This window comes from Melospiza georgiana, chromosome 16 (assembly GCF_028018845.1).
Source record: "Melospiza georgiana isolate bMelGeo1 chromosome 16, bMelGeo1.pri, whole genome shotgun sequence".
NCBI classification, from domain to species: domain Eukaryota; kingdom Metazoa; phylum Chordata; class Aves; order Passeriformes; family Passerellidae; genus Melospiza; species Melospiza georgiana.
Genome location: NC_080445.1, coordinates 1,989,391 through 2,006,205, shown reverse-complemented (window position 1 = coordinate 2,006,205; position 16,815 = coordinate 1,989,391).

The following is a 16,815-nucleotide window of genomic DNA, read 5'->3' as shown; positions in this document are numbered from 1 at the left end:
ACAAGTGGCTCCGTGGATTTATTTTCCCTTTTTCCTTTGATCTCACTGGCTGGGAGGAGAATTCCGACAAAACTGGAGCAACCCAGAGCAGGAAAAACCCGAGCGGAGACGTTCAGAGTCTCCCCCTCTCCTGACCCCTCTTCCCACCCCTGGGACTCATTAAAGAGGGAAAATCCCGCGGGATCCAAAGGTTCTGGCAGTGAGCACACAGAGATGTTTTCCAGAGCAAATGTTGGGCCATAAATAATGGATCAGGAACGGGGCTGAAATGAATGGATTTATCCCCTCTGCAGCTCCAGTGCCAGAGGAGGCTGGGATTTCACTGGATTCCAAGTAATCCAAGATTTTTTAGGAATAATCTTTTTTTCCAGGCTTTTCTTTTTCAGGCTACTTTCTGGAGTCCGGTGTCTATTCCCAAAAATTCCACATCATCCGATTCCCCCCAGAATTCCAACATCGGGGCCGGCAGCGCTCTGGGAGTTGTGGGACAATTACGGAATCTGGGAACAGGAACAGCCCCCAAATCCAGCTCCAAAATGATCTCCCTGGAAATCACTGCTGCACCATTCCTGGGTGTATTCCTGAGCTTTTCCCATTTTTTCCAGCAATGCATGAGGAATCCTGTCCTTGGATTTTCATCCCAGAATGTCAAACCCTTGGGACACTGAGCCAAGGATTTCTTGGAATGACCAAATCCAGGGATTTCTGGGATTTGGCCTCGTCCTGAAGGCTTTGGATCTTTGTCAGGATTTTGCCAGGCTCCTTTTCCCAATGTCCAACCCATTCCTATGCAATGTGGACAGACCTGCCACCAACTCTTCCCTTCGAGGTGACATCCAGCCCTGTGTCCCTGACTTCCTCTGGGATTATTTCCTTCTTCATGAACCAAAATTCCATCCTAACCTGAAATCCTGATTATTCCAGTGTGGGGGAGAAAGGATGAGAGAGAGGGAAGTGGTTGTCCAGGAAAATCCTGGATCCAGCAGACTTTGAGCCACCCTCATTCTGCCACTGGAATTTCACTGACCAGAACCTCGTGGATCCCACGCCGTGTCCCACGTCACAAATCCAGCTTGGATTCAGGGACATTCCCAGCTGGAATCTGCTGGAATGATTTGTTGGGATAAGAGAGGAGACGCCTCTTGTTTGCTTCCACTGACTTTCCAGCTTTCCCTGTAATTCCCACTTCTCCTCGTGACCTTCCGTGGAGGACAGGCACGGATACAAGGAGAGCTCCCTAAATTCCATTAACTTCCCAAAAATCCCTCTGCCTTTCAATGCAAGCTGCCTGAATTCCCAAATAATGAAATCTCCCGTCAGGATGATATGATCCAAAGTGACATTGGAGAAAGAAAAGGGGGAGGAAAAATAAGGATTAAAAAGGGAGCCAGGGAGAAATGGGTTGTCCTGGCAACTGGCAATTCCTTCCCAGCATTCCCAGATTATTTCATGGAATGAATGTTTTCCAATTAAATTGATAAAAGGTGGAATTTAGCCGAGGGTGACCACTTAAGCTTTAGTTGGAAAAAATTCCCTCTCCAATAATTGGAATGATTTTTTTTACCGTGGAAGGATTTAATCACGGCCTAGATTTGCTGGAAAAGCAAGAATTCCATCTTTTTTTAAATGGAGCCAATTTATTTTCCCTTTAAACAATCCAAGAGGAAATAGGGAATAAAGCCTAAATCAGCACCTCGGATTAGGAAGGAGCAGCTGTGCACCTCTCCCATGGAACGATCTAATTCCAAGGTAATTATCCCGGATTTTTAACGCTCCGCTAAAATCCCAACATCAGCATTTTCGGGATTGACAGGCTGGGAATTCACGCCAAGGAGCCAAGTGGGAACCTGCAGTGCTGCCCAGCTTCTCCTCCAAGGTCAAGGATGCAGGAACATCCTTGGAAAAGCTGCCAGAATCCATAAATCTCCCTCAAATCCAACCTTTCCTCTCCAGGCACCACCAGGAACCCGACACAGAATGGACACGGAGAACAGCGAGACCACACTGGCTGGGAGGGGGCATCCAGGAATAATTTTGGGGAAAAGGAAGAGCAAGAAGCACCAGATTGGGTTGCAAATCCCTAAAAATCCTCCTGCTGTTGGAATGGTGCTGATCCTAACGGGATTGCAGGGTGGATCGAGCCAGAGCCTCTGGAAAGGCTGGAAAAGCGTTTGAACTCCAGGACCTCTGAGTTAAACAGTTCAATGAAGATCCAAACATTCCCTAGCAAAGCCCTCCATTCCCAAGAAGCCTTTGGAAAACAGGGAATCCATCAGAGACAGCCAGGGGACAGGAAAACTTTGGATAATGACTCCGAGTGGCCTTCCCTGAATTGAAAGAGAAACAAACCCAACTTTCCTTGGAAAAGCAGCTCCTGGAGTGCTGCTCACCCAAAGAAATCCCTTTGGATCAAAATCCATTTGGATTCTTTGGGAAGAGGGAAAAGCTCAGGCTGGAAGGCAGGAATTTGATGGAATCTTTATCATCCAAAGGTGACAGAAAGTCAACGAAGAAAGGGAAGGGGAATTTTCCAAAGGAATGAGCAGATCCCTTTGTGCTTTGTTATCCTGCCACAAAATTCCCACTTTTCCCAGATTTTCTCCCAAAATTCCAAGGTCAAGGGGATTTCATCGTGCCTGATTATCCCACACCACAAAATTCCCACTTTTCCTGGGCTTTTCTCCCAGAATTCCAACTTCAAGGGGAGGGCGAGGAAGAGGAGGCAGCAAAGAGCACATCAGAGATGAGGGCTGGATTTGAGTTGAAAAACTCTCAAAAAAAAGACAGGATCAAGTTGGGAATTTTTACTCCAAGCATCCCAAAAATCTCTCTGGAGTGGCAGGAATTTTTTTTCCCATTAAAAATTCCCAGGATGATGGGAAAAGGAACATTTTGTGCCCTTCCAAGGCGGTGGCCTGGGAGGGATCGGCGCCATCCGTTGCCATGGGAATGATATTCCCAGGAAACGCTGCTGGAGGTGGAGAGGAAACCCCAGAGATCCATTAGCAACAGGTTGCTATGGCAACGGCTCCAAGCTCATTAATTCCTCCTTCCCTCCTCCCCATCCCAAATCAAAACCAAACCCAAAGCAACTTTTCCTGGGCGTGGGGTGGAAAATCCTTCAGGAATTTCACCAGGAACGTGCAAGGATGAAGGAACAGCACCAGAATTCCCACTCGTGTCCCCAAATTGCCTTTTCCAACTGGGATTTCAAATAAAATGAGGATTTTAGGGATAATTCCCGTTTTTTGTGGCCTGAGAGCTGCTCCCAAAGGGAAAAATGAGATTTTGCCATGAAAACTGGGGACAAGCCAAAAATTCCATGGTTTTCTCCCCACTCTGTCCCCTCATGTCCTGACAAGTCCCAATTCCTTGAACAAATTTGTTTTCCCTGTATTCAAACTGGGAATTCCCTCCTCATCCTAAAAAAAGCTGGATGGGTTCCAAGAGGAGCAGGATGTGGAAAAGACGGGAAAAGGGAGATGAGGGAGGATGAGATCCAAACTCTGGTTTGGAATTCCTTCCTGGCATTCCCAGGAAACACAAAGCACTCCTGGAAAATCCCCTGGCTGGAGCTTTTCCAGCACTTCCAGGAAATCCCATTGTCCTGTGGATATCCCAGTTCAGGTAGGAGAGGAATTGAGGGAATCTGATTTGGAAACGACAGGGAAGGAAATGGGCTTTTGATAAAAATGTGGAAAATTCACTGCTCTAACAGCAAAATTCCTGGGAATGAGGGAAGAATTGGAGCAGAACTCTCTTAGGAGCTGCTAAAGAGAAATTCCCTGGAAATTCCACACTCTGGGATCAGGCAGCACAGGGAATATTAAAATATTCCCATTTTTCCAGCCCAGCTGAACTTTTCTCCATTGTCACCACTTGTTCCCAACTGGAATTGAAGGGACAGCAATGCTTGATCCCTGAATTAGAAAATTCCTGGGAAATTCTGTCCCTTCCATACTTTTATGCCTCTTTCGATCCCCAAAATTCCAGGCAGGATTCAAGCCACGGAATTTGTGCTGCAAAAGAGCCTTTTCCTTTTCTTTTCCTCCTATTCCACAGGTTTTTCCTCCAAATTAAACCTCTGGAATTCCAAAACCTTTCCCAAATCAGAGCTAAGCCCAACACTACTCCCAGGATTTTTCCTACAGAATTCAAGGAATTAGGAAGTGCTTGGAATATGAAGTGTTCCAGAGGAGTTTTAGAATGACTGGAATTTCTTCCAACCTAGAGCTATCCCATTCCTGGTAATATTTATGGACTGTCGAGAACTTCTATGGAAAAACCAAGTTTTTCCCAACATCCAATCTAAAGGAGCTCAGGACAGGCTCCTGGTGAAAAAATGGAGCTTTTGGCTTCCCAAGGCTCTAGAAAGGGCAGCACATCCCAGAATTCCAGAGAAACCAACCCCACAGGATGCACAGCCAGATCGAGCTCATCCCTTTTGGCAGCCCCAGCCCTGGAGCCTTTTTAGGGATTCTGGTCCAGCATTCCCAGGCAGACAGAACCCCAGGGATGTCTGGAGCAGCAGGAATTGTTGGCACTGGATCGCTCCAGGAGCCATTGGAAGGTGCAGAAGTCCTGGAGAACATCCAGCAGGAGCCAGGATCAGGACACAGTGCTGGGCCAAGAGCATTCCCTGATGGGTCCCTGGTTCCTGAGGCTCCCTGATTCCCGAGTTTCCCTGTTCCCAAATCTCCCTGCTCCCAACTCCCTGATTCCTGAGTTTCCCTGTTCCCAAATCTCCCTGCTCCCAACTCCCTGATTCCTGAGTTTCCCTGTTCCCAAATCTCCCTGCTCCCAACTCCCTGATTCCTGAGTTTCCCTGTTCCCAAATCTCCCTGCTCCCAACTCCCTGATTCCTGAGTTTCCCTATTCCCAAATCTCCCTGCTCCCAACTCTCAGGAAACGCGGGGTTAAGCCTGGCTTAAACTCGGGCCTAAAGTCACTTCAGCAGGGATGATCCTGCCTTGTTTGCCCTCAGCTCTATCCCAAGGGATGCTGGAGATGGATTTGGGATCCCTCAGCAGGTCACGATTTGGGATTAAACAGCCCCATCCCACCTGAGCTGGCAGCCCTTGGAATGAGCCCTTTCCCAGTCCCAAAGAATTCCCATTTGTGGAACCAAATCCCACATTTTGCTTTGTCTCCTGTCCTTCCCTTCCTGTCATTCCCAATAAAGGAGGTGTCAGTTCCTCCTTCTCATCCTCAGAGACAGGAGCAGAAATCCATGGAAACACCTGTGTTCTGATCCCAACTCTCCCAGGAATTCCTGGGACAGCAGGAAAATCCAAACAAACAGGCAGAGAGGATCAAAGAGTTTGGGTACAACGAGCTCCACACGAATCCCACAGGATGCTCTTCCCAAAACGTCCCTGTCTGTCACATCCATCCAACATCCTCCATCCCTTGGGAATGGGGCTGATATCCCAAAAACCCACACTGCAACTCCTGCTTCCAGCAAGATCTCCCAGGATTTTTGATATCCGGGCAAATCCTCCCTGCTGGGATTGGGAGCAGTGACCCAGCTGGAATTCCTGCCTGGAATAGCTGCACACACACAGAGCCATCCCATTCCTCTGGAATTCTAGGGAAAAACAGCCAAATAGTGGGAGCATTGTGAGCTCACACAATTCCCATCTGTCCATGGAAAGATGGAAAATGAGATCCCAGAGCCGAGCATTTCATCCACTGCCAAATCCCTGCTCCTGCTGCAGTGCCCAGACCGGATTTTTATCTGGGGAAAAAAGAGGGAAAATTGTCTTTTCCAGCTGCTTTTTGTCAAAGTTTCCCAGACCACTCCAGAGTGACCATTCCTGGATTTCCAGGGAGCTCAGCACCCTCTAATTCCCTTCCCTTGCTGCTTCAGGAAAAGGATTGGAAGTTCTGGAATTAACTCCTAGCTGGGATCATGGAATAACCCTGGAGTAACTTCCCTCCTGTCCCAGGCAGCAAAATATTCCCTCTAAAATGCCTTTTCCTTAAAATCCCAACGATTAGGGATTGGGGATTTCGGGATTTGCTGCTGCCTCAAGAATTAAGAGCAAAATCGGAGTTTCCAACATCTGTGTAAATATTCAGAAAATATTCCTCACATGAAGAATTCCAGCCTTGGAATGCTGGGCAGGCCCTCTGGGGATGGAATTCTGAGGGATTAAAGGAAAAAACACCTGGATGGCATTGGATGGGCATCCCTGGAATTCCTCCTGAATTTCCAGCAGCCCGAGGAGATCCCAGACTGGGAACCAGGGGGGAAATCCAGGGAAAACTCTAAATGGGCAGCAGCAATTCTTGGCTGCTGCAGGGATTGGGAAATTAATCCCAAATCCATGCAAAAACAGGGAGAAAATCCCAATTCCCAGTTTATTCACTGCAAACAAGAGTGATCCCAGTTCCAATGGAATTGTCCCACTGGGAGCTTGGAAAAACCAGGATTTGGCTCCCAAGGAATCAGCCTGAGCTCTCAAACACAAAGCCAAGGGAAAGGTGAGTTTAAATCAATCTAATCCCATTTCTCCACTAAAAAAATTCCCTAAAAACCAGCAAAACACCCCAGAGAAGCTGGATGATCATTCAGGAAATATCCACAGAAAATTTTGGATCCCACTGCCCCAGATCCAACCCTAGGGATGAGCTGGAGCCTCGGATCTGCTGCATTCCCAGTTCCACTCCTGGGATACACTGCTCCACATTTCCAAGGAATCTGCCATCCTGAAATGCTGGAAACACACCTGGACTCAATTCCATCCCAAAATTCCAAACCCAATTCCAAATTGGAATAGGATTTGTTGATTCCCAACAAATTTGAGGGGAGGAATTGAAGGCAACTGGCAAAGCCAAGTGGAGTCTGGGATTTCCATGGATCCATGCCTCCATAAATACCATGGAAAATGAGAATTAGATGCTCTAAAATTAGTCTGGAATGGGAATAAATTGAGGATATTTCTCAGAGATTATGGGGAATCCTCAGGAAAATCCAATGGGATGAGCTGGAGGGGATTTGCCAGGGAAAATATATCACTTAAATCAGGAAAAGACGAAAACCAGTCCCAAAGCCACCCTGGAATCACTGAATTCCAATTTTTAGGAAAAACCCTGGATTTTGGGATGCGGGGATGGATAACTCTGGAATCCATTGGCAATAAAACATGGATTAGGATAAAGGGATCCTAGAAAAGCCACGCTTGGAAGCAGATTTAGTAATGTGCTTCCCATCCCTCCATCCCAGTTTTCCAGAGGGAAAACCCCTTGGAGATGTCCTGGGATGGATTCCAAGCTTTCCTCCACATCAGAGCCCACCTGGGGTTACATCCATGACCCAAAAATCCAGGAGATGCTTCCAACCCCTCCTAAAGACCTTCAGGGATTCACTCCCTCCTTGCTAACCCCAAATATTCAAGGAAACCCCATTTGACATTCCAGGTTTCCATGGATCCACTTGGGAAAAGCCAGGGAACGACCCTGGGGGGTGGCAAATCCCAAATCCCCACGGGAACAGCACAAAACACCACCCACGGCCCTCCAGAAATAAACAGACGTAGGAGATCCAATCTGAAGGAAAATAAAGAAGTTTGGTCCTAATTTTGTGTGGATTAAAAAAAAAACCAAAGGGAAATGCAAATCACAGCAGGGAAACAGAGAGAAAATCCACCCAGGTTTGAGGGAAAATCCCATTTGGATCAGGGCTTGTATCCCAAAAATGATGTTTGGGTTGTTTGTTTGTTGTGATCTGTGATTTTAGGGTGGGAATTGGGATTGGAGGTGACCCTGGAGCTCGGGAAGAGATTCCTGCACTCAGAAAATCCAGGAATAAATCCAGGAATGCCACTGCACAGCAAAAGTGACAACAGAGTGTCCCTGCTCGGATTAATTGAATTAACACCTAATTAGTGCTCCCACCCCCCAAAATCAGCGCTTTTCCCAACTGGAATATGCCACGAACCCAAACCTCTGGAAGCAGAGGGGAGGCAGAGCAGGATCTGTGCCAGGATTGCTTTTCCAGGTTGTTCTCAGCATTCCCAAAGGCAGTGGTGCCCCAACCCCGAGGTGCAGCTCCTCATGTGCCCCATCCCTGTTTCCCGCTGATGCCTCCGGCTGGGAATGTTCCCTGGGAATGCTCCCGGCTCTGTAACCTGACCCTGCCCCACCTGTCCCCTCCAGAACCCGGCTCCAGCTTTTTTTAGCCATTCCAAAGCCTCTCAGTGACCCCTTCCTGCTTAAGCTCCACACAAATCACATTTTTTGGGAAGATTCCCACCTGCTCCGGGCCACAGGGCTGGGATAGCTCCGATTCCCAAAAATATCTGGAGTGGCCGGCAGCTCCTGGAAAATCTGGGTGGGAAAGGGAGATCCCCAAGGGGTTCATTGGATGGAACACAGTGGGAATTTTGGGTGCCTCATCCAAGGGCAGCTCCATTCCCAGAGCATCCCATGGGATCAGCCTCAAGGAGCTGCTGGAAATTGGACCCTGGAGCTGGAATTCCTCACAAAAGGAGAATTCCCAAAGCAGCAAACACAGGGAAAAGAGGGATATGGGAATTGGAGGGCACGAAGTGAGACCTTCCCCTCTTCCCACCAAATCAATCCCAGTGGGAGCAAGGACAACTTCCCTGGAAAAAACAACCAAAAAGCCCCATCCAAGGAGGGCACCTCAGGAAAATCCAAGGATTTTGGGAGCATTCCCTGTTCCCATCTCTCCCGTCCATAAATCCTAAGGAAAACCCAACACCCTTTTTCCTGATTTATGGATTTGTGCTTTGGGAAGGGCAGGAAGAGAATCTAAACCCACAGAGCCAGAAATTCCCTCTGTGGGATCTTTTCCTTCTGAGAAAATCTCCCAGGAATTCCTGCCCTGATCCAGCCATGCTCCTCCTTCAATCCCCTCTTCCAGCTGCTTCACAGGTGTCCCACTCCATGGAATTTTTCCCAAGCTCCTGGTTTCCAGGTGCCCCTGGTCCAACACACCCAGACCCAGATCCTGCTCTGAGGTGGCTCCAAAAATCCCAACCAGCTCTTCCTGAAAAATTTAATCCGAGGATTTGATTTTGGAAAATGGGAATAAATCCCAGCAAGGAGCTCATCCCTGCTGCTGCCATCCAAGCACACCAGCACTGAAATCCTGGGAATTCTGTGGAATTCCTGCTTGGCTGTTCACAATCCATCCCCATTTCCAGCTGATGCTTTGTTGGATGGGGAAGTTTGGGAAAGGCAGATGCTGTGCTGGGAATTCCCAACAGGAAAATCGAAGCCCAGCCTGAGCACACCTGAACCCTCTCCCAAAACACCTGCCTTGGAATTCTCCACCTGCCAGAGGAGATTTCGGGAATGCCAAACCCAGAGACTCCCCCAAACCCAAAGGAAATGACCTTTCCTCCCACAGACTCCCAAAGTTTTCCATCACAAGCGCCTGGTTTAGGGAATAAATCCATCCTGACTCACTCCTGCCTGTGACAACACAGTGCCCACCCCAAGGCCAGCTCCATCCCGTTTTTCTTACGGAATTACCATTCTGTGGAATATTTAAGTATCAGTTTCTCCTTTCCACCCTTGCACATCCAAGTTCCCCCCCCCAGGGCTGGAAATCCTTGCCCCAAATCCCTTTTTTCCAGCATCCAGGCTCTCAGGAATGCTGGAACGAGCGCCCAGGATGGCACTGGTGATGTTAGGCCTGGCTTAACCAGCAAGAAGCACTTTAGGAAGAGGAATTTAAACCCAGACTTGCTGCAAGCAGAGACTTCACCCAACACGAGCAGAACCAAGAAATCAGCTGGGGCCAAGGAGCTCCATTTTCCAGAGGAAAAAAATGGGAAAGGGATTTTTCCCGACTAAATCCAACCCTTAATGAATCCCTGGGGGTTTTGAGGAATCACTACAGGACCAAAGTTGGTCAACATTTTGTGCAGAACAAAAGCAGCCCCAAATCCATAAAAACTGTGGGATTTTCCCTCTGAATATTCCTGCAGCTCCCAGCCCGGGGCAGCATTCCTGGGAGGAATGTGCAATTCCTGCTGGGGAGAAGCAGGGGTTTGTGTGGGGAGCTGAGGCAGATCAATAATCAGCTTATTAATAAATAATGGGCTTAATAAATTAATAAATAACGGGGAGAGAGGCAGGCAGGGATGGGGGGCAGGGAAAAGCAGGAATTCTCCACACAATGCCCGTGCTAAAAGCTCACTTCCCAAAGATTCCGGGCACAAACTGACAACTCCCGCTCGCACCCAGCATTCCGGGGAAAATTCCATCTCCTGGATGTCACGAGCCACAGGAAAACGCGGCTGGATGATTATTTAACATTCCTAAAGCCGGGAAAGGACACCGGCAACGGCGGAGATTTAAGGGATTCACTGTTCCCTTCCTTGCCTGCAAGTTGCAGCAGAACAAAAGCGGAGGGGACTTTTCGGGAATGTGCCTTTCCCAAAGCAACTCCAGCTTCATTTTTCCCCCATCGGGAAAGCTCCCGTGCACTCGCGGCTCTTATATAAACAGCGGAGGGGCTGATGCCCCCCGGCATTCCAATAAAACCAACTCGCCTTTGGAATTGCGAGGATTCCCATCCCGGCGAGCCGCGAGTGGAGTTGAGGGATTTTTTTCCCCGCTGGGAATTTCGGGGGGCCGCGGCTCCGCACCCCCCGAGCGGCCCCGTCCCGGACACTCGCACGGAGCCGCTGCGGGACCTTGGCGTGTCCCCAGCACGGGGGACACCGGTGACACCGGGGACACGCTCCGTGCGCGTCCCGCTGCCACAAATCCCCCTTGTCCCCCTCTCCGAGCCGGCACCGGGGACACACCGAGGACACGCCGGTGGCTCCGTGGCATCCCCGGGCGCTGCCGGCAGCGGGGACGCGCAGCTCCGCCGGGATGCTCCGGCCACGGGGAGGGTCCCGGGGGCGTCGCGGTGTCCCGGGGGTGTCCCGAGGGAAAGGATATGGGTTACAGACCAGCCTGAGGCACCAGCTGCGCGGGCGGGTGGTTTGCTTGAGGCAGAAGAAGGCGGTGGGTGCCAGCGCCGGGTAAGGCACCTGCTCCTCCTCCTCGGAGCCCAGCTCGGCGGGCGGCTCTCGGCCGGGGGAGCCGCTGCCGGAGCCGGAGGCGCTGCCGGAGCCGCTGCCGGCATCCTCGGGCGGCTGCTCGGCGGGGCGGCGCGGCGTTGGCAGCGCCGTGATGGGCACCCGCACCTCGGCCGGGCGCGGCGCTTCCCGGCTCTCGCCGGCGCTCATGGTCGCGGCCAGCGGCACCTGCGGGGCGAGGGCAGCGGGTCAGGGCCGGGCCGCCTCCGCCGCCGCTACCGGGGATGCTCCGCCGGGTCCCGGCGCTCCAGCCACAACAAAGGCGGGCGGGGGGAGGTCGAGCCTCCGCCCGGGCGCGGCCGCTCCCGCCCCCCACGGCGAGCCGGGGGTGCCCCCCACGCTTCGGGGAGCCCCCGGAGGAGCCTCCCGGCGTTGGATTTTGGGGGATGGCGGATTCTCGGGGGGTGTCCTACCTCAGTTGGGCGGAGCGCGGTGTCCCCAGGGGCATAGCCGTGCCTTGCAGCTCACATGGGACCGGCGACAATCGCGGCTCCCGGGGGTGGCCGAGCCCCCTCCCAGGCACGGTGGCACCCCCAAAATCCAGCGGGGGGGGGAAGGGAGGGGTTGGGGCTCGGCGTGCGGCGCCCGCCCGCGGGGATGGAGGATGGAGGAAGGCTGGGGAGAGGAGGAGGAGGAGGAGGAAGAGCAGGAGGAGGAGAAGGTGGCGGGGGCCCTTCCCGAGCCTCTCCCGACGGTAAATCCCAAGGAGCGAGGAGGAGGCAGCTCCGCCGAGCTTCGCCCGTGCCCAACAGGAAACTTCGGATTTACCGGGGGAGGAGGGAGAGCGAGGGGAGGGGAGAGCGGGGGCGGCGGGGGCGGGGGCCGGGAGGAGCCGGGGCTGCCCCGCATCGCCCCCTCCCCCGCCTTTGTTCGGGCTCCGCGCGGCGCTGCGGGACGGGAGGGCACCCATGGGTGGGGGCAGCGAGCCGGGGACCCTCCCAAAGCACCCCCGGGCGGGCCGAGAGGATTTGGAGCGGGAGGTGCGGGTTTGGTTCCGCTCCATCCCGAGAGGGCTGCGCGGCTCCGGCACCTCCGAGGGTGGGGAGATCCCAAAAAGGGGGGGATGCTCCCCTAAAAAGGGAGATGGAGCCCCAAAAAGGTGGAGCGCTCCCCCTGCCCCTGTCTGAGCCCAGGTTGGAGGTAGGAGAGGTTTAATAACTAAGCTCGGCTCTAAGCTCCTCGCTCAGCAGCTCCAGGTTTAACTCCCAAGAAACTCCCAGGGATCCCAAGGAACATCTCAGGGAAAGTCCTGACAGGCTCCAGCCCTTCAACTCCGCTCGGGAAGTTTTATCCCTTTGATTTCCTTGGAATTCCGTGAATTCTCTCAGGCTGGGCGTGCGGGGATGGGTTGGAAATCTGGGAGTGGATGAGTTCCCGTCCCCTGGAATGTTTTCAGGAGTGCGAGCTCATTATCCAGCAGCACATTCCATTTGCAAATGCAGCTCCCGATGTTCTTCCCGGTTAATAACTGGGAATTGATTGGGAAGAGAGGTCAGGCGGCTTTCAAAGCACCCAGCGCTGAGCCTAATGCGGCTCCTAAAGAGCTGGGATGTAGCGACGATCCCAGGGTTTTATGGGATAGTCCCGGGTTGGGATGAACAGGGTGTAGCGATTTTAGTGTGAGATACAAAGGGAAAAGCCTCACAAGCAGGAGAGAGAGGAATGGAAAAGACCTCGAGGATGGAATCCCAAAAATTCATCAGGATGATCCAACCTGTCTGCGGGGCTGCTTGTGGGAATGCCATGGAGATAGGAGGGATATGGGATGAAGGATTGGGATGAGGCACATGGGAAAATCCAAAAGGAATCACCAGGATCTTCTTCCAGTTGAATTCTGCTAGAATTCCTTCCCTGGGGTTGAATTCCCTCTGTTTCCTGCCCTTTTTGCCAATGTTTTCCATTAAAACCAGGGTGAGTTTGTGGGAATTCTGAAGGATGTGGGGTTTCCAGCTCACGTGGGGGTCTCAGCCACTTTGTTTCCCAAGCTTTTGGGATTCTTGACTCTGGGAAAGAGAATTCCAGAATGATGATGAGGATCCTTGCTCTGGCCACATCCCTGGAATTGTTCAAGGATAGGGCTTGGAGCATCTTGGAACAGTGGAAGGTGTCCATGTGGAAAAAAAATCAACTTTGATTCCAACTCCATGGAATTAACCCTGGAACAAACAGAGCAAGATCTGCCCTGATCCCCCCAATTCCTTGTGGGATCCTCAGGAATTATGGGAGGGAATAAATCCTCATGCCAGGAAAGGGATGGATTTGGAGATGGATCCAGCATTCTCGGAAGCATCCCACTGCTGGGAATTTTACTGCCTGCCTTTGGGATGGGGTTGAGGCACCTCCTGGCCCCTCTTTCTCCCCATTCCCATTTGACTCCACCTCCTGTTTCCCTCTAGAAGTCATTATCCCAAATGGGAGAATTCCAGAGTGGGAAACTCCAGAAGAGCTCCACCAACTCCCAACCACATCTTCCCTCTGGAATTTAGGATTTGTCCTGATTAGCTGGGAGAAAAGTGTGGAATCTCCAGTACAATCCCTGCTTTGCACCTTTCCTTTCCTCTTCCTTTCCCCTTGATGGTACCAAATCCCAAATCCGAGGGAACAAAATCATTGGAGTTGCTGCTAATTCCTGAAATTAACTATCCAGGATGCTGATGGAGGGCTGGATGTGTTGGAGGAGTTCATCCAGCCAGGGATCCATCAAGAAAATGTTATGATTAATAAATTCAGGCTGTTTTAGGAGGAATCATTGAATTTGGGATCTGTGGATCCTCCCAATCCCTTTTCCATCCCAAAAATTGATTGGCTTTTCCCTTCCAGCCTCAAAGTCAAATCCAAGATCAGGGAGTGCATCCAGAGGGGAATTTGCATCCCTGCTAAAGTTTGGGATGGAGCAGGGAATGTTCCAGCTGAGGATGGACCAGGAAGGACAAACCACATTCCAAAAGTGCCAGGGAACAACAGTCAGGACTTGCTCCTGCTCTGAGTCTCATCCGGCTCTTTCCATGATTTTTTATGGATCACTCCTGGCTCCTTTAACGCTTAAAGTTTAATGTTTTATTGGGATTTATGACATTCCCACCCAGCCTGGGAGGGAACAGCTGGGGATTGATGATCCTTAATCACACCCCAAACTCCTGGAAGTTCTGAGGGATCTCAGATCCCAGGGAAGAAGCATCCAGGGATTTCTGATCCATAACCACATCCCAAAGCCCTGGAAGTTCTGGTGGATCCCAGATCTCATTCCCGACCCTCTCCAACCTCGCTTCCTGCCTCCATTTGTCCTCTTGGAAAAGGGGTTCGGGAAGAGCTGGGATCAGGATCACATCTCCATCGATTGTGTGCCCTCTGCTGGCAGCCTCTTTTCCAGGGAAAAACGGGAAAATCCCTCTGGGAAGGATTTGGGGCTGCCCTTCAAATATGGGAAAATCCTTGGATAGGATCTGATCCTCACGGGAATTTCCTTCTGCTCTTCCAGGAGCAGGGAACGAGCTCCTGGATTTCCTTTGGGGTCGGTTGGATCCTGCAGGAGCTCCTGAATCCCTGGAATTCTCTGCTTCCAAGAGCCCTCAGTGTCACCCTATCCCTGAAATAGATGAGGGAAAAGCAGAAATTTATGGGATTTATCCTGGCTGATATCCAAGATCAACGGGAGAGCCACGGCAGGAATTCTCTGTTTTCCAGAGAAACTGGGATGCCCAATCCCTGGAAAAATCCCAGGCTGGGTTGGATGGGATTTGGAATGGGATCAGCTTTATCCTTTTCCCACCCAAACCATTCTGGGATTTTGTAAAACATGGAAAAAACAGGAGAGGGAAATTGAAGGCAATACTGGTGTTTTCCAGAAAATCCATATTTAAGGGAATTTTTCGATATTGGGAATAACCAGAATCAACCCACCTGCACTTCCTAAATGTTTCCTACAAAGTTCTTTCCCTCATCCAAACTTTGCATTCCCAAAATTCAGGTCGGCACCTCCAATTCCCAGGATTCCACTTCCAAGCTGTGATTATTTTTTGGGAAGATCAGCACTTCTCCAATTGGAATTTTCAGCCCAGAATGAGGTCAGGGAACCTTTGGGCCAGGTTAAAAACCTTGGAAAAGTTGGAGTTTATTCCTGATAATCCTCAGGGATGAGTTCAGGGAGGAATTCACCTCCTTGGGCCAGGGGTAAAGTAATTTAATTTCTCTTTGTTATCTGGGAGATTCCTTGGCCTCCTGGCCTGGATGTTCATTTTTTGGGGATAACAAGGAAGGAATGAAGCCAGAAAAAAGGGAAATAATCTTTTCCACAGATAATTGGGATGATTCCTTATCTGGCCTCTAAAACCCAGGAGCAGGAGGGGTCAAATGAGCCCAAATGATTTGGTGATCCTGAAAAATGAGGTGAGAGCTCCAGAAGCTCCGCTCTTGGCCAAATGATCCTGTTTTTTTGGGGTAGGAATGAGGAGAAGCAGCCCCAGCTCTGAGGGCCCCTGGAATTCCTGGTGCAGAGGGGCTGCAGAGCTGGGAATTCCCTCACAAATGCACAAAAAACCAGGAAAACCGGGAGCCTCCAGCCCACATGGGGATGAAATCCCAGCTGATCCCAACTCCAGAAGACAAAACTTCTCCTGTTCCAGAGCTTTCCCTGGGTGCTCCCGACCCTGAGGGAAGGACACCCCGGAAGATCTGAGCTCATCCCAGCAAACCCAGCTGGAAGATTCCAGAAAACTCCCCCTGGAGCATCTCTCATCCCTGCAGCTCTCACCAGAGAGCTCCGGCCTAAAATATTCATGGGAGGTCTCTAAAAGCCCGGTTTAGCCTCTAAAAGCCTGGTTTAGAATTTAAAAGCCTGGTTTAGACTCTAAAAGCCCGGTTTAGCCTCTAAGGCTTGGCTTTGTCTCTAAAGGCCTGGCTTTGTAAAGCCGGCCTTGTCTCTAAGGGCCCGGGGTTGGCTCTAAAAGCCCGGCTTTGTAAAGCCCAGCTTTGGCTCTAAAAGCCCGGATAAGAACAGATCTTTGGGAACGATCCAGAGGCTGAAAGGAGCCTCCCCAGAGGGACTTTAGCCAGGGAAAAGCAGGATCATGGGGTTAATGTGGGATTGGGAAAGGCAGCAATGAGCTCCCTCCGGGGCCTGGGAGTTCTTCCCATTCCCATCCCACATTTCAAGGACAATTCCGGAATTTTCCTTTTATCTCCTTTGCTTTCCTCCTGTTCTCAATGTCCAGCCTGGTTTCCATCCCAGATTTCCTTGGAAACAGCATTTTCCGTGATTTTCCCTAAAATCCCAGCATTCCCAAGGAATCCATGGCTGCCTCATCCCAGGGATGTTCAAGGCCAGGCTGGAGCTTGGAGCAGCCTGGAATTGTGGGAGGTGTTGGGATGGAACTGAGCTTTCCATCCCAAACCATTCCCGAATTCCATGATTCCAGAGGCTCAGGATTGCCCTGCAGGGGGGTTTTCATTCCAGCAGGATCCCCAGGGAAAGCTTCCCAAGATTCCGGGCTGTCCATGGGGTTCATTCCTGGTTTATTTCCTGTTTCAAGGGGATTTTGGGGATATTTTGGCTCCAATAAATCAATCTGGTGTATCCCAAAGAGAAAAGGAATAACAAAACTCTCAATCCAGTTTTATCATTACTCCTGTTTTATGGCTAAATCCATGGATTTCTTTTGGAATTCTCTCCTTGGAGAGAATTCCCAAATTTGCCCAGCCCAGAGCTGCCAGTGGAGTTTGGGAATCACCCCAAAAAATCCAGATTAATTTG